Source organism: Pseudophryne corroboree, chromosome 1 (assembly GCF_028390025.1).
Source record: "Pseudophryne corroboree isolate aPseCor3 chromosome 1, aPseCor3.hap2, whole genome shotgun sequence".
Taxonomy (NCBI): Eukaryota; Metazoa; Chordata; class Amphibia; order Anura; family Myobatrachidae; genus Pseudophryne; species Pseudophryne corroboree.
The window spans coordinates 759,317,620-759,336,325 of NC_086444.1; the positions used below are offsets into that span (position 1 = coordinate 759,317,620).

Consider the following 18,706-nt stretch of genomic DNA (forward strand, 5'->3'; position numbering starts at 1 on the left):
AAGTTGTAGGACATTGCAACAAGGAGTTATGATTAAATGTATGAAACCTAAAATCACTTTTATTAGAACAATAGATATTCCAAACAGGTAATGGACAGGAAACTCAGGCCAGCCCTTTGGACGTCCCCAAGGCTGAACCTGTTCGGCACACGAACAAACCAGTGACTCATCATGAATGAGAAAGTGCCCTCCCCCAAAAAATAGATAACACATTGCAGAGACACAGTTCTCGGTTGCTGTTTTGTCTCAGACGATGATGGAGATGCTGTCTGCCCAATTCCTGCATGATTTTACAGAGAAAGAGAGAGTGATATGGAGAGACGAATTTATATGAGAAAGGAATGGTATTGTATGCTGTAACTATAACTGTATGTAACTGTATGTAACTGTATGTAACTGTATTAATTGCTTACTGTATGAGTTGTAACCATGTAACTATAGGTATACTGTACATTGTAATATATTGAATGCATATCCTTTTAATAACAAATATATACATCAATGAGCTTTGGAACTCAGATAATGTGTGGGTGTATAGTTTTCTCTTATGGGATGCAGTGTTTTGCTATGTATAGCGCACATTCATGGCACATGGTAATAAGAGGTGCAGGCGTTTACAATATATATTAGAGCGGGCATTTTAAATATTTGTGAGAAAGCAATTTGGTATTTACAGGCCGTACCCCCCACTCGCACAAGTACAACAGCATTGCACAGTGGCAATGCTTTTGCACCCGCTGAGTAGCTCCCTGTATTGTCCGGGCCGCGCCCCACCAACGCACGCCCCCTCCCGCCCTGCGAGCGCTTCTGCCTGTCAATCAGTCAGAGGCGATCGCATCCCTGAGATGTTGTTAGCACCTCAGTGGGCCTCAGACTGCGATCGCTGCCGCTGCAGTGATCCAGTCTGAATTACCGCCACAGAGAGGTGTACTGTAAACTACAATTTGATGTCCTGCCCCTCCAAACATCACGGAGAATTGTTCAAACTGTATAAAGAGCGTTGGGCTGATGAATCATTGACATTTGCTTCTAAACAGAGAGATGCATAGGAAACCTAGTGGTATGACACCAACAGGCTATGAGATTTAAACAAATGGCAGAGACAACTGGGAGTAAGTTACATTATTTCACTGTTACACAACATTCACAAGGAGACCCTAAACTTTTTATTGCAACCAAGCCAAGATCAAGCTTTGCCACCATCCATTTTAGCCTTATTCAATTATTCAATGTAAATGTGTGCATTTCTATGATATCACCCTGTTCCTGTGATTAGAAGTCGCACACTTCTGGGGAGATATAAGAAGAGGGGGTGTCGATCATAGGGTTGACCACACTTAGGTCGACAGCCATTCGGTTGACCACTATTGGTCGACAGTGACTAGGTCAACACCTGAAATGGGTTGACACAGTCATTAGGTCGACATGAACAAGGCCATGGAAAAGGTCAACCTTGAGGGTGTTTTTACATTTTTGGTGTCGTTTTCTTCGTAAAGTGACCGGGAACCCCAATTAGTGCACCATGTCCCCTCGCATGACTCGTGTCGCTTGCCATGCTTTGGGCAGGTTACTCTTTCCAATTGTAGTCCACGTGGATCGAAAATATGAAAAAGTTCAAAAAATAAAAAAAATGTGAAACACTCATGTCAACCTTCTTCCATGTTGACCTAGTGACCATGTCGACATATACCCCATGTCGACCTAATACTTGTTGACCAATAGTTGTTGATCTAATTACTGTTGACCCAAGTGTGGTCGACATAGAGCGACCTAGAGACCGGATACCAGAAGATGTAGTAAGTGTCAAATGCACAGTGCACTATAACCAGGGAACCTCGGTATGTATGACAGCAGATTACTGTATGTAGAGAAAAAAAATCACTTTTCTCTAAGTTACCTGTAAACATCTAATGATTTTGCCATACAAACAATCAGTTGTTATTAAAAAAAACAATAAGCGCACTTTTTTTTCACATATCGACAGGATTACCAAACAATATGTGTGCTAACCTGTGGCTGCTTCTGGAGGTTTGTGAGCTCTTGTGCATGCACAGTGGGCCTGGCCGGGAGGTAAGACATGGTGATGTTCTGGGCAGAGGCAGATTTAGACCTCATGGGACCCTAAACAAGACACCGATTTTGGGTCCCCCTTCCTCAAACATGCCCTTTAGTGAAATGCCGAATTACCCCCTAGTCAGCCTGTCTATGCCAATTTGCGGCAGTGTGGAGGGGTGGTGGCATCCAGCCTTCCAGGAGGCCGGGAGCGCCACTCGGTTTTCACGAGCCTCGCGGCCATTCCAGGAGAGTAGGCAAGTATGCTTCACCTCGATAAGAGGCGAAGCATGAAGAGCTATAGCGGCACATTAACTGTGTGTCTGCTGTGTTATAGAAGCTCCGCTTCTCCACCATGGCATTGTGCTGCTGAGGAACAAACTAGAGCTTGGTGGACATATTTAGTATATGCTGTACACTTCAGTAAGTCCATGGAAAGTATTCAACTCAATAATACATGCTTTAATCCCAACAGTTTTTTTAGGAGAGAAAGAAGAAAAAGCTTGTAAGAACCTCACAATTAGTACTTTTATTAATAACTATAACAGTTTGGGGTACATGTACTAAGTGGAGATAAGGGAGCCAAAAATAAAAGGCAGATAAAATCCCTGTCCATGTCGCTTTTCAACATATACTAAAAGGTTTTCTTGGCCTTCAGCCTGCCAGCGTTGACAGTAGATTAGAATTTTGTGCTGTTGTAGGCACCATAGTGTCCCAACTACTACTAAGGTGATGTGTGATTTACAGGGGCAGTTTAACAGAGGAGGTTGCCCGTGTGCATCCTCCAGGAGGGCCCCCTCCTCTCCACGGTGCGGTAGGCTCTGGCACAATGCAGATTGGCGGGGTGAGTGCAGGGCCGGTGCAAGGGTGTTCGGTGCCCCCTGGCAAACTATAAATTTGTGCCCTCCCTACCATACTCAATAAAGGGACAGTGCGCGCCAAAGTCGTACGCCGCAAATGGGTGGTGCAATGCCACACAATAGAACCAATTGCAAAATTGCTAATGATAAAATCGCATGCAGGGTGCTGCCCAGAACAGGGCTGATTTGTTAATGCCCCCCTGCCTCTGCAGCCAGGCAGCAAAGGCAGACGCAGAGCTGCCCCGAACACGGCTCCATTTCCGACACCCGATCAAACGCGCGCCACCTCCCCTGCAACACCACGTTGCTGCCCCATACCACCCCGCAAATGCCTCTGCCTGTCAATCAGGCAGAGGCATTTGCATAACTGAGATAACTTGTGTGTGTGCACTGCGGGGGGAATAGGGGAGATGCGATCACATCTCAGTAGCGACTGCTACTGAATACCCCCTCAGTTGCCTTGCCTTGTCCCCCCGGCTAGCCCCGATTGTCTCCCGGCCAACCTCGATTGTCTCCACTCCATCCCCTCTACAATAAAACAAATGTGGCAGGTGGCAGCTGGGAGTGCAGTGCTTAACTTAATTTACCTTTCTGCCTCCGATGTGTGCGGCATCACTGGTATGTGTGCTGGAGCTCCCTTTCTGCTGGGTAGGGGCTTGGAGCCTCTTCTCGCAATATAGATGGACCGCCCTAATAGCTGTGCCAGTAGGCTGCCTGTAATGCAAGAATGCTGTGATGGGTAACATGCATAGGGGGATAGGGCTACAGATGACAAGTGGTCCCACAGAAAATCTTCCCGCTATAGGTGACCTGCCAGTGCTCGAAGTGGCTGCTGTATACCGTCCCACTCTGAGCACTAATATATATATACATACATACACACATATACATATACACTGCTCAAAAAAATAAAGGGAACACTAAAATAACACATCCTAGATCTGAATGAATGAAATGTTCTTATTAAATACTTTGTTCTTTACATAGTTGAATGTGCTGACAACAAAATCACACAAAAATTATCAATGTAAATCAAATTTATTAACCCATGGAGGTCTGGATTTGGAGTCACACTCAAAATTAAAGTGCAAAAACACACTACAGGCTGATCCAACTTTGATGTAATGTCCTTAAAACAAGTCAAAAAAATGAGGCTCAGTAATGTGTGTGGCCTCCACGTGCCTGTATGACCTCCCTACAACACCTGGGCTTGCTCCTGATGAGGTGGCGGATGGTCTCCTGAGGGATCTCCTCCCAGACCTGGATTAAAGCATCCGCCAACTCCTGGATAGTCTGTGGTGCAACGTGGCGCTGGTGGATGGAGCGAGACATGATGTCCCAGATGTGCTCAACTGGATTCAGATCTGTGGAACGGGCGGGCCAGTCCATAGCATCAATGCCTTAGTCTTGCAGGAACTGCTGACACACTCCAGCCACATGAGGTCTAGCATTGTCTTGCATTAGGAGGTACCCAGGGCCAACCGCACCAGCATATGATCTCACAAGGGGTCTGAGGATCTCATCTCGGTACCTAATGGCAGTCAGGCTACCTCTGGCGAGCACATGGAGGGCTGTGCGGCCCCCCCAAAGAAATGCCAACCAACACCATTACTGACCAACTGCCAAACCGGTCATGCTGGAGGATGTTGCAGACAGCAGAACGTTCTCCTTGGCATCTCCAGACTCTGTCACGTCTGTCACATGTGCTCAGTGAGAACCTGCTTTCATCTGTGAAGAGCACAGGGTGCCAGTGGCGAATTTGCCAATCTTGGTGTTTTCTGGCAAATGCCAAACGCCCTGCACGGTGTTGGGCTGTAAGCACAACCCCCACCTGTGGATGTCGGGCCCTCATGCCACCCTCATGGAGTCTGTTTCTGATCGTTTGAGTAGACACATGCACATTTGTGGCTTGCTAGAGGTCATTTTGCAGGGCTCTGGCAGTGCTTCTCCTGTTCCTCCTTGCACAAAGGCAGAGGTAGCGGTCCTGCTGCTGGGTTGTTGCCCTCCTACGGCCTCCTCCACGTCTCCTGATGTACTGGCCTGTCTCCTGGTAGCGCCTCCATGCTCTGGACACTACGCTGACAGACACAGCAAACCTTCTTGCCACAGCTCGCATTGATGTGCCATCCTGGATGAGCTGCACTACCTGAGCCACTTGTGTGGGTTGTAGACTCCGTCTCATGCTACCACTAGAGTGAAAGCACCGCCAGCTTTCAAAAGTGACCAAAACATGAGCCAGAAAGCATAGGAGCTGAGAAGTGGTCTGTGGTCACCACCTGCAGAACAACTCCTTTATTGGGGGTGTCTTGCTAATTGCCTATAATTTCCACCTGTTGTCTATTCCATTTGCACAACAGCAAGTGAAATTGATTGTCAATCAGTGGTGCTTCCTAAGTGGACAGTTTGATTTCACAGAAGTGTGATTGACTTGGAGTTACATTGTGTTGTTTAAGTGTTCCCTTTATTTTTTTGAGCAGTGTATATATATCTCTAACGTCCTAGAGGATGCTGGGACTCCGTAAGGACCATGGGGAATAGACGGGCTCCGCAGGAGACATGGGCACTTTAAGAAAGACTTTAGACTCTGGGTGTGCACTGGCTCCTCCCTCTATGCCCCTCCTCCAGACCTCAGTTTTTAGACTGTGCCCAGAAGAGATGGGTGCACTGCAGGGAGCTCTCCTGAGTTTCCTGCTAAGAAAGCATATTTGTTAGGTTTTTTCTTATTTTCAGGGAGCACTGCTGGCAACAGACTCCCTGCATCGAGGGACTGAGGAGAGAGGAGCAGACCTACTTAAATGATAGGCTCTGCTTCTCGGCTACTGGACACCATTAGCTCCAGAGGGAGTGGAACACAGGTTCGTCCTGGGCGTTCATCCCAGAGCCGCGCCGCCGTTCTCCTCACAGAGCCGGAAGAAAAGAAGAAAGAAGACTCTGAGGCGGCAGAAGCCTTTCGGGTGCTTCACTGAGATAACGCACAGCACTGCAGCTGTACGCCATTGCTCCCATACACCTCACACACTCCGGTCACTGTAAGGATGCAGGGCGCAGGGGGGGGCGCCCTGGGCAGCAATAAATACCTCTCCTATGGCAAAATTACCTATATACATGTACAGGTGTGCACTGTACATGTATATAAAAGAGCCCCCACCATGTTTTACAAAGTTTGAGCGGGACAGAAGCCCGCCGCCGAGGGGGCGAGGCTTCTCCCTCAGCACTCACCGGCGCCATTTTCTCTCCACAGCACCGCTGAGAGGAAGCTCCCCGGACTCTCCCCTGCTTGACACACGGTGAAAGAGGGTTTTAAAGTAGAGGGGGGGGCACATAATTGGCGATTATACATTACAGCAGCGCTACTGGGTAAACATTCTGTGTTTTTCTCCGGGGTCATATAGCGCTGGGGTGTGTGCTGGCATACTCTCTCTCTGTCTCTCCAAAGGGCCTAAAGGGGAACCTGTCTTCAGAAAAGAGTTTCCCTGTGTGTTTGGAGTGTGTCGGTACGCGTGTGTCGACATGTTTGACGATGAAGGCTCGCCTAAGGAGGAGGGGGAGTGCATGAATGTCAGGTCGCCGTCGGCAACGCCGACACCGGTCTAGATGGATATGTGGAATGTCTTGAATGCTAATGTAAATTTATTGCATAAGAGATTAGACAAGACTGAGGCTAGGGATCAGTCAGGTAGTCAGACCATGCCTGTCCCAGTGGCACCGGGACCTTCTGGGTCTCAGAAACGCACATTATCCCAGATCACTGACACAGATACCGACACGGATTCAGATTCCAGTGTCGACTATGAGGATGCAAAATTACAGCCAAAAGTGGCTAAAGGTATTCGTTACATGATCATTTGCTATTAAAGAGGTTTTGCATATCACTGAGGAACCCCCCCTGTCCCTGACACGAGGGTACACATGTATAAAGAGAAAAGGCCTGAGATCACCTTTCCGTCCTCATTTGAGCTAAGCGAATTGTGCGAAAAGGCTTGGGAATCTCCAGACAGGAGACTACAAGTTCCCAAAAGGATTCTTATGGCGTATCCCTTCCCACAAAAGGACAGGATACGATAGGAATCTTCGCCTAAAGTAGACAAGGCGTTGACACGCTTATCCAAGAAGGTGGCACTGCCTTCCCAGGATACTGCTACCCTCAAGGATCCTGCGGATCGTAAGCAGGAAGTTACCATGAAGTACATTTACACACATTCTGGTACTATTGTTAGGCCGGCTATGGCATCGGCCTGGGTTTGTAGTGCTGTCGCAGCATGGACAGATTCCTTGTCTACGGAGATTGAGACCCTAGATAAGGATACCATTCTAATGACCTTAGAGCATATCAAGGATGCTGCGTTATATATGAGGGATGCTCAAAGAGACATTTGTTTACTAAGCTCCAGAATAAATGCTATGTCTATTTCTGCTAGGCGACTCTTGTGGACCCGACAGTGGACGGGGGATGCCGACTCAAAGCGGCATATGGAGTCGTTGCCTTACAAGGGGGAGGAGTTGTTTGGAGAAGGCCTCTCGGACCTTGTCTCTACTGCTACGGCTGGTAAATCGCATTTTTTACCTTATGTTCCCCCACAACATACTAAGAAGACACCTCATTACCAAATGCAGTCCTTTCGTTCAAATAAAAGCAAAAAGGTACGGGGATCGTCCTTTCTTGCCAGAGGTAAAGGCAAGGGAAAAAAGCTGCACACAGCTAGTTCCCAGGAGCAGAAGTTCCCCCCCCCCCCCCTACGTCTGCAAAATCCACCGCATGACGCTGGGGCTTCCCTGGTGGGGTCAGCTCAAGTGGGGGCACGTCTTCGATTTTTCAGCCACGTCTGGGTTCACTCACAGGTGGATCCCTGGGCAATAGAGATTGTTTCTCAGGGATACAGGCTGGAATTCGAAGTGATGCCTCCTCGCCGGTTTTTCAAATCGGCTCTGCCAGCTTCTCCGTCAGAAAGGGAGTTAGTGTTAACTGCAATTCAAAAATTTTATCTGCAACAGGTGATAGTCAAGGTTCCTCTTCTCCAGCAAGGAAAGGGGTATTACTCAACCCTGTTTGTGGTTCCAAAACCGGACGGTTCGGTCAGACCCATTTTGAATCTGAAATCCCTGAACCTGTACTTGAAAAAGTTCAAGTTCAAGATGGAATCGCTCAGAGCGGTCATCGCCAGCCTAGAGGGGGGGGGGTTGGATGGTTTCCCTGGACATAAAGGATGCTTACCTTCATGTTCCGATTTTTCTTCCTCACCAGGCGTTCCTGAGATTTGCGGTACAGGACTGTTATTAGCAATTTCAGACGTTGCCGTTTGGGCTTTCCATGGCCCTGAGAATTTTCACCAAGGTAATGGCGGAAATGATGGTGCTCCTGCGCAAGCAGGGTGTCACAATTATCCCATACTTGGACGATCTCCTCATAAAGGCGAGATCTCGAGAGAAGTTACTGGACAGCGTGTCACTGTCTGTGAGGACGTTGCAACAGCACGGCTGGATTCTCAATATTCCGAAGTCCCAGCTGGTTCCTACAACGCGTGTGACCTTTTTGGGCCTGATTCTGGACACAGAACAGAAAAGGGTTTTTCTTCCGATGGAAAAGGCTCTGGAGTTCATAGCTCTGGTCAGGAACCTATTAAAGCCAAAAAAGGTTTCAGTGCTTCACTGCACACGTGTCCTGGGGAAGATGGTGGCATCGTACGAGGCCATCCCCTTCGGCAGGTTCCATGCGAGGACTTTTCAATGGGACCTACTGGACAAATGGTCCGGGTCTCATTTACAAATGCATCAAAGGATCACCCTGTCTCCCAGAGCCAGGATATCTCTCCTGTGGTGGCTGCACAGTGCTCACCTCCTGGAAGGCCGCAGGTTCGGCATTCAGGACTGGATCCTGGTGACCACGGACGCAAGCCTCCGAGGTTGGGGAGCAGTCACACTGGGAAGAAATTTCCAAGGTCTCTGGTCAACTCTAGAGACTTGTCTCCACATCAACGTCCTGGAGTTGAGGGCCATATACAACGGCCTACGTCAAGCGGAGGCATTACTTCGGGACAAACCGGTTCTGATTCAGTTGGACAATGTCACAGCAGTGGCTCATGTAAACCGCCAAGGCGGCACAAGGAGCAGAGTGGCCATGGCAGAAGCAACCAGGATTCTTCGCTGGGCGGAGAATCATGTAAGCGCACTGTCGGCAGTGTTCATCCCGGGGGTGGACAACTGGGAAGCGGACTTCCTCAGCAGACATGACCTGCATCCGGGAGAGTGGGGACTTCATCATGAAGTCTTCGCACAGATCGCGGGTCGGTGGGGACTGCCTCAGATAGACATGATGGCGTCCCGTCTCAACAAAAAGCTAAAGCGATATTGCGCCAGGTCAAGAGACCCTCAGGCTGTAGCTGTAGACGCTCTGGTGACACCATGGGTGTTCAAATCGGTCTATTTGTTCCCTCCTTTGCCTCTCATACCCAAGGTGTTGAGAATAATAAGGCAAAGAAGAGTGAGAACAATCCTCATTGTTCCAGATTGGCCACGAAGGACTTGGTATCCGCATCTGCAAGAGTTGCTCACAGAAGATCCGTGGCCTCTTCCTCTAAGGCAGGACCTGCTGCAACAGGGGCCCTGTCTGTTCCCAGACTTACCGCGGCTGCGTTTGACGGCATGGCGGTTGAACGCCGGATCCTAGCGGAAAAAGGTATTCCGGAGGAGGTCATTCCTACCCTGATTAAGGCTAGGAAGGACGTGACATCGAAACATTATCACCGCATATGGCGAAAATAAGTTTCTTGTTGTGAGGCCAGGACTGCTCCTACGGAGGAGTTCCATTTGGGCCGTTTACTTCACTTCCTTCAAACAGGAGTGAATTTGGGCCTAAAATTAGGATCCATAGAGGTTCAAATTTCGGCCTTGTCCATTTTCTTTCAAAAAGAATTGGCTTCTCTTCCTGAAGTACAGACATTTGTGAAGGGAATGCTGCACATTCAGCCTCCTTTTATACCTCCGGTGGCGCCTTGGGATCTTAACGTGGTATTAAGTTTCCTCAAGTCACCTTGGTTTGAACCACTCAAAACAGTGGAGTTGAAATATCTCACTTGGAAGGTGGTCATGTTGTTGGCCTTAGCTTCTGCAAGGCGGGTTTCAGAATTAGCGGCTTTGTCATATAAAAGTCCCTATCTGGTTTTTCACGTGGATAGGGCAGAATTGAGAACTTGTCCTCAATTCCTGCCTAAAGTGGTCTCATCTTTTCATATGAACCAACCTATTGTCGTGCCTGTGGCTACGCGAGACTTGGAGGATTCCGAGTCACTTGATGTTGTCAGGGCTTTGAAGATTTATGTGGCCAGAACAGCTAGGGTCAGGAAGACAGAGGCGCTGTTTATCCTGTATGCAGCCCATAAGGTTGGCGCACCTGCTTCAAAGCAGACTATTGCTCGCTGGATCTGTAACACGATTCAGCAAGCACATTCTTTGGCAGGATTGCCATTGCCAAAATCGGTTAAGGCCCATTCCACTAGGAAGCTGGGCTCTTCTTGGGCGGCTGCCCGAGGGGTCTCGGCATTACAGTTGTGCCGAGCAGCTACTTGGTCGGGATCAAACACCTTTGCAAGGTTCTATAAGTTTGATACCCTAGCTGAGGAGTACCTTCTGTTTGCTCAATCGGTGCTGCAGAGTCATCCGCTTTCTCCCGCCCGTTTGGGAGCTTTGGTATAATCCCCCTGGTCCTTACGGAGTCCCAGCATCCTCTAGGACGTTAGCGAAAATAAGATTTTACACTTACCGGTAAATCTATTTCTCGTAGTCCGTAGAGGATGCTGGGCGCCCGTCCCAAGTGCGGACTTCTTCTGCAAGACTTGTATATAGTTATTGCTTACATAAGGGTTATATTATAGTTCATCGGTTTGGACCGAGACTATGTTGTTTGTTCATACTGTTAACTGGGTAGTTTATCACAAGTTATACGGTGTGATTGGTGTGGCTGGTATGAATTTTGCCCTTGGATTAACAAAAATCCTTTCCTCGTACTGTCCATCTCCTCTGGGCACAGTTTCTCTAACTGAGGTCTGGAGGAGGGGCATAGAGGGAGGAGCCAGTGCACACCCAGAGTCTAAAGTCTTTCTTAAAGTGCCCATGTATCCTGCGGAGCCCGTCTATTCCCCATGGTCCTTACGGAGTCCCAGCATCCTCTACGGACTACGAGAAATAGATTTACCGGTAAGTGTAAAATCTTATTTTATATATATATAAGAACATGCACAATTACACAGAAAGCATATATATGAGATGTAGTCATGCGATGGTTCCCTATAATGGGACTGGCATATCCTTGTAGAAGAAACCAGGCAGCACTCAGCGGACTTGATAAAATATTTTTTTTTGTGTATTATGATACAAAAGAAGGCATTGTGCGCCGAAAATTCAACACCGAGCAGGGCGTTTTTCTTATGGCAACATGTCGGTCCCATCCCAGGGAACCATTGCATGACTACATTATCCATAAGGAAGGCACCGTGGCATTAATTTCCAACAACAGTGGGTGCCCACTCACAATTATCTGTCTAGTTCATATTATATATATATATATATATATATATATATATATATATACAGGTTGAGTATCCCTTATCCAAAATGCTTGGGACCAGAGGTATTTTGGATATGGGATTTTTCCGTATTTTGGAATAATTGCATACCATAATGAGATATCATGGTGATGGGACCTAAATCTAAGCACAGAATGCATTTATGTTTCATATACACCTTATACACACAGCCTGAGGGTAATTTTAGCCAATAATTTTTTATAACTTTGTGCATTAAACAAAGTGTGTCTACATTCACACAATTCATTTATGTTTCATATACACCTTATACACACAGCCTGAAGGTCATTTAATACAATATTTTTAATCACTTTGTGTATTAACAAAGTTTGTGTACATTGCGCGATCAGAAAACAAAGGTTTCACTATCTCACTCAAAAAAGTCCGTATTTCGGAATATTCCGTATTTCGGAATATTTGGATATGGGATACTCAACCTGTATATATATATATATATATATATAAACAGTAAACAAGAGGCGGCACTCGGAGGCTTTAAGGTGCAAATAGTATATTCAGCAAATAAACCAACGTTTCGGGGTCAGATGCACCCCTTTGTCAAGGTGAATAACGGGGTACATCTGACCCCGAAACGTTGGTTTATTTGCTGAATATACTATTTGCACCTTAAACCCTCCGAGTGCCGCCTCTTGTTTACTGTTTATGTGGATCTTCCTGGAGGGCACCGGAGCTATTCCAGCAAGCGGAGGAGGGAGTGCCGGTCCGTGGGGAACATATATATATATATATATAAAGTCCAGAAATGAAGCGCACACACTTAAATAGAAATAGAAGGGTGCCGTGTCGATTCTTAATAATACAATTGTTCCCAATGTTTTACCCAAGGGGGTTAGACAAGAGGAGACCAGCACACCACCAAATGAAAAAATATGAAAACATTTAATGAGTAAATAGCATTATCAGGCCTTTTGAAAAAAGATTCTTAGTACTCATCATAAGTCACTGAGCAGTATTCATAGTACAGAACAGCCATCCCAACGGCCCGTTTCGGTTGTCACACCTTCATCATGGGGTCAGCTACAACATAATGTTCAAACAGAGGTCCTTATAAAGCTACACCATTAGAGTGAATCAAGTACACCTGCTTCTCCCAATCACCAGTGATTCAAAAAACCTTCCAAAGGTATGTGAGCAGACCAGAGTGGAACCACAGAAGCAGGACAAAGTCACCAAAACCACTAACGCTGGTTCCGTCATGCCGGAAGTGACAACACACGACCGCGTTTGTCAACATCCGCCAGTAGGCGGAACCCGAGCGCCGGGATACGTTTCCAAGGCACTACCAAAGGTGCCGCTGTGCCGGAAGTGATGTCGCGTCATCGCGAGAATCAACATCCGCCAGGCCGTGAACCAGCCTCAGATCTCGGGCAATGTCACTGCCTATGGGCTCAAACACACAGCTCGTCACATACAGTAATATAATCAAAAAACCAAAATAAGTCATACAACACGAAAAAATAAATAATAATAAAAAATAAGTAAGAAACAGCAATCATAATAAGGCAGCCTGAATGTCGACACTATTCAAACAAAAAACTAAAAACAAAGGGTCTCATTGTATGACAGAGAACAACCCTAGGTCAAAAAGAACATAATAAACAAACATGCAAAACCGTTTATGTTGGAGAGTGTCGACATAGAGGCATGTCAACAATACAAAATAATTTATGCAAAAAACAAAAAAAATATCAATAGTGACACTGTCATGGACAGTCCTAAATGAGGAAAATTAGACATAAAGTATGTTAACTTAGTCAATCTACTGAAAAACAGTAATAACAGTAGAAGAGCTCAAATAAATGGAGTCAAAATTAGTTCTTCATTCAAACCACTGGGGGCAGTTGAATTTAGCTTGTAGATCCATTCACATTCACGTTGTAGAAGTATGCGATGTCTATCACCTCCCCTACGTAGTGGTGGGATATGGTCTATTGGCATACATCTAAAGTCCGCCATAGTATGGCCACTAGTAACAAAGTGCCTGGCTACTGGTGGTGTGCTGGAATCTAAAGCATTAAAGGCCTTCTTGATTGAACTCCTGTGCATGGATATACGTTCTTTTAGCATACGGATAGTTTTACCCACATAAAGTTTGTTGCAAGGACAAAGAATAATGTATACCACATAGCGTGAATCACACGTCAATCGATGTCTTAAAGTATAGCTACTGTTGGTAATTGGATGTGTAAAGGTTTTTCCTAATAGGAGGAATCTGCAATTGGCACAGCCCGCACACTTGTAGGCTCCTTTTTGCAGGGAAAGCCAATGCGTATTAGTGTGTATACCTGGACTAATATCCGAAAAAGTAATACGTTCCTTTAAGTTGCGACTTCTCTTATAGCTGAAGAGAGGTAGATTCTTGCAACTTGGTCCAAGGATCGGGTCAGCTTGCAGTATGTGCCAGTGCTTGGTAATAGTCTTCCTAATTAACCCAGAGGAAATGCAATATGTAGTGGGAAAAACCAATCTAAGAGAAGTAGCATCGACACGTTGTGTAAGTAAAAGGTCTTCCTGTTTTAGTAGCAAACATCGATCAATTGCTTCTTCAACTTCATCTTTATTGTATCCCCGCTGGATAAAGTTATCACCCATTTTTTGTAGGGCTATTGGAAGTTTGGAAGGATCTGATGTCGTTCTGACAACTCTAACGAGTTGTGAGTATGGAAGTCCTTTTTTCAAGGGCCGTGGGTGGAAGCTGTCTGACAAAAGTAATGTGTTTTTGTCCGTGGGTTTCTTAAAAAGTTCAGTATGGAAGGTATTGTTGTCAATAGATACCAAAACGTCCAGAAATTCAATACTGGCGGCACTACTCCTACATGTAAAGGTGATGTTATCGACTTTATGGTTTAATTGCTCCACAAACAATTCTAAATCTACTGATGTCCCTGACCAAACAAAAAACAAATCATCAATATATCGAAAATAACAGCTAATAAATCTGGAAAAAAGTGGATCTGATATAATGTACGTGGTTTCAAAATCATACATAAAAATGTTAGCATATGAGGGTGCCATGTTTGAACCCATGGCGGTTCCTTGAAGCTGTAAAAAAAAATGCATTATTAAACAAAAAATAATTTTTGTGTAAGATAATCTCCATAAGCAAAATCAAATAATCAACAGGTGGACCTTTGTAACTAGAGTTGGACATCACTACGCGGCGTACCGCATTGATGCCTGCAGTATGTGTAATATTTGTATATAGGCTAGTTACATCTAAGGAGACCAAAAGACAGTTATCTGGTGGAGCCCCAAACTGTTTCAATTTCAACAAAAAATCTGTAGTATCTTTTAGATGGTAAGAATTTTGTAGTACCACGGGTTGCAGAAAGTAGTCGCAATATTGCGAAAGAGTTTGACACAGAGAGCCACGTGCCGAAATTATAGGTCTGCCGGGTGGCAAACTAAGAGACTTATGTATCTTCGGCAAAATATACAGAAGAGGGATTCTGGGAAAATCCTGTATCAAAAAGTTTTTTGTATGTTCATCTATCCACCCATTAGTAAAACCAAGTTCAATGATGGAATCAATTTCTCTTTTATAAAGACCAGTGGGATCAAAGGATAGTTTTTTGTAACAGCTTTGAATAGAGAGTTGCCTGTCCACCTCCCTGATGTAATCATCCCTGTTAAGGATAACAATACCACCGCCTTTATCGGCGGGACGTATTATGATTTGTTGGTTATTTTTTAGGGCCTGTATCGCTTTAATTTCATTGGCGTGTAAATTTTGAAAATATTTCTTTTTACGTCTGATCTTGGGTATTGTGTCCCTTTTTACTAGACGTATGAAGGTTTCTATAGCAGAATTATTACTTGGTGGATCAAATGTACTTTTTGCTGAAAAAGGTAAATGTCTAGCAATAGTAGTGGTGTTTCCTTGTCTAGAAAAAAAATCTTTTAATCTAAGTTGTCTATGAAATCTATATAATTCAGTCTCCCATTGGAAGTCTGTTTGTTGAAAAGTCTGGACAAAAGTTAGTCCTTTAGATAGCACCGTGTATTCCGGCTCACTAAGAGTATAATCTGAAAGATTAAAGACAACTATTTCTTCAGTGTTTTTGGTAATCTGTCTGGGCCCCTTCTTATGTTTGACCCCCCCTCGTCTGCAGGGTCTCTTTCTGTATGGTTTTTGTTGCGAGTGAGTGTCTGCTCCCTTAAAAAAGACTTTTTAGAAGAGGAGGACTGATCTGAGTCACTTTGTGATGTATGTGACTCTATGTCTGTAAATGTCAGATTCTGTCTATATCTATTTGATTTTTTTAAAAGCTATTAGTTCATTTTTGAACTTTAATACATTGTCATTCAGTTTGGTGAACCAATCAGTATTACTGTCCTTTTTCAATGTATCAGATCCACTTTCCTCACAAGCACTAATGTCCAATTTAAGACTATCCATTTCTGTGTTCACTTGTTGTATGACTAATATCATAAGATCAAAACTGCATTGGTTTAAGATCAGGCACCACTGTCGGCAAAATTCTTTATTGTTGCGACCAATAGTAGGCTGGTTTTTGATGCGGAAGCCACGTGGAATCAATTTGTCTTTATGATATTGTGAAAGTGTCAAACCGTGGAGTTCTAATTCCACAAGACGTTTGTTTAATTTAAGCAGATCAGAATAAATATCATTAGGGCTATCCGCATCAAAAGCCAGTTGGTCTGTGTCTTTGAAAAGAATTTTAGATATATCCTTTTCTAGGAAACGCTTAGTGCCGGTGAGGTCGCCAAAATCTGAATCCATGGCAGCTTATGAATGGACAAAGTAGTGTATCAACCACTAAAAAATTTAAAGACAAAAAAAGCTACTAGCTAAACAGAAAATAAATGTTTGTGGTGCAATTCACAAAACCAAATCATATGGTAAAAAATAAAGTCCAGAAATGAAGCGCACACACTTAAATAGAAATAGAAGGGTGCCGTGTCGATTCTTAATAATACAATTGTTCCCAATGTTTTACCCAAGGGGGTTATACAAGAGGAGACCAGCACACCACCAAATGAAAAAATATGAAAACATTTAATGAGTAAATAGCATTATCAGGCCTTTTGAAAAAAGATTCTTAGTACTCATCATAAGTCACTGAGCAGTATTCATAGTACAGAACAGCCATCCCAACGGCCCGTTTCGGTTGTCACACCTTCATCATGGGGTCAGCTACAACATAATGTTCAAACAGAGGTCCTTATAAAGCTACACCATTAGAGTGAATCAAGTACACCTGCTTCTCCCAATCACCAGTGATTCAAAAAACCTTCCAAAGGTATGTGAGCAGACCAGAGTGGAACCAGAGTGGAACCACGGAACCAGCGTTAGTGGTTTTGGTGACTTTGTCCTGCTTCTGTGGTTCCACTCTGGTCTGCTCACATACCTTTGGAAGGTTTTTTGAATCACTGGTGATTGGGAGAAGCAGGTGTACTTGATTCACTCTAATGGTGTAGCTTTATAAGGACCTCTGTTTGAACATTATGTTGTAGCTGACCCCATGATGAAGGTGTGACAACCGAAACGGGCCGTTGGGATGGCTGTTCTGTACTATGAATACTGCTCAGTGACTTATGATGAGTACTAAGAATCTTTTTTCAAAAGGCCTGATAATGCTATTTACTCATTAAATGTTTTCATATTTTTTCATTTGGTGGTGTGCTGGTCTCCTCTTGTCTAACCCCCTTGGGTAAAACATTGGGAACAATTGTATTATTAAGAATCGACACGGCACCCTTCTATTTCTATTTAAGTGTGTGCGCTTCATTTCTGGACTTTATTTTTTACCATATGATTTGGTTTTGTGAATTGCACCACAAACATTTATTTTCTGTTTAGCTAGTAGCTTTTTTTGTCTTTAAATTTTTTAGTGGTTGATACACTACTTTGTCCATTCATAAGCTGCCATGGATTCAGATTTTGGCGACCTCACCGGCACTAAGCGTTTCCTAGAAAAGGATATATCTAAAATTCTTTTCAAAGACACAGACCAACTGGCTTTTGATGCGGATAGCCCTAATGATATTTATTCTGATCTGCTTAAATTAAACAAACGTCTTGTGGAATTAGAACTCCACGGTTTGACACTTTCACAATATCATAAAGACAAATTGATTCCACGTGGCTTCCGCATCAAAAACCAGCCTACTATTGGTCGCAACAATAAAGAATTTTGCCGACAGTGGTGCCTGATCTTAAACCAATGCAGTTTTGATCTTATGATATTAGTCATACAACAAGTGAACACAGAAATGGATAGTCTTAAATTGGACATTAGTGCTTGTGAGGAAAGTGGATCTGATACATTGAAAAAGGACAGTAATACTGATTGGTTCACCAAACTGAATGACAATGTATTAAAGTTCAAAAATGAACTAATAGCTTTTAAAAAAATCAAATATAGAAAAGTCAAGGATGACTATAAAGATTCACTAGTCTATCACTGGCTTTTGAATCAAAGTACCAGAAGGGTTTGGAGAGGTGCGCAATCAAATAGATATAGACAGAATCGGACATTTACAGACATAGAGTCACATACATCACAAAGTGACTCAGATCAGTCCTCCTCTTCTAAAAAGTCTTTTTTAAGGGAGCAGACACTCACTCGCAACAAAAACCATACAGAAAGAGACCCTGCAGACGAGGGGGGGTCAAACATAAGAAGAAGCCCAGACAGATTACCAAAAACACTGAAGAAATAGTTGTCTTTAATCTTTCAGATTATACTCTTAGTGAGCCGGAATACACGGTGCTATCTAAAGGACTAACTTTTGTCCAGACTTTTCAACAAACAGACTTCCAATGGGAGACTGAATTATATAGATTTCATAGACAACTTAGATTAAAAGATTTTTTTTCTAGACAAGGAAACACCACTACTATTGCTAGACATTTACCTTTTTCAGCAAAAAGTACATTTGATCCACCAAGTAATAATTCTGCTATAGAAACCTTCATACGTCTAGTAAAAAGGGACACAATACCCAAGATCAGACGTAAAAAGAAATATTTTCAAAATTTACACGCCAATGAAATTAAAGCGATACAGGCCCTAAAAAATAACCAACAAATCATAATACGTCCCGCCGATAAAGGCGGTGGTATTGTTATCCTTAACAGGGATGATTACATCAGGGAGGTGGACAGGCAACTCTCTATTCAAAGCTGTTACAAAAAACTATCCTTTGATCCCACTGGTCTTTATAAAA

At 44.2% G+C, this 18,706-nt stretch overlaps 1 long non-coding RNA gene across 1 annotated transcript in view; it reads right to left on the reverse strand.

Moving 5' to 3' along the window:
- Nucleotides 1-18,706, reverse strand: part of LOC134909909 (uncharacterized) — a 169,773-nt gene that overhangs the window by 87,809 nt on the left and 63,258 nt on the right. The window contains exon 2 of the long non-coding RNA XR_010176063.1: nt 3,500-3,626. This is a non-coding gene — a long non-coding RNA (uncharacterized LOC134909909). The remainder of the gene's footprint in view (nt 1-3,499; nt 3,627-18,706) is intronic.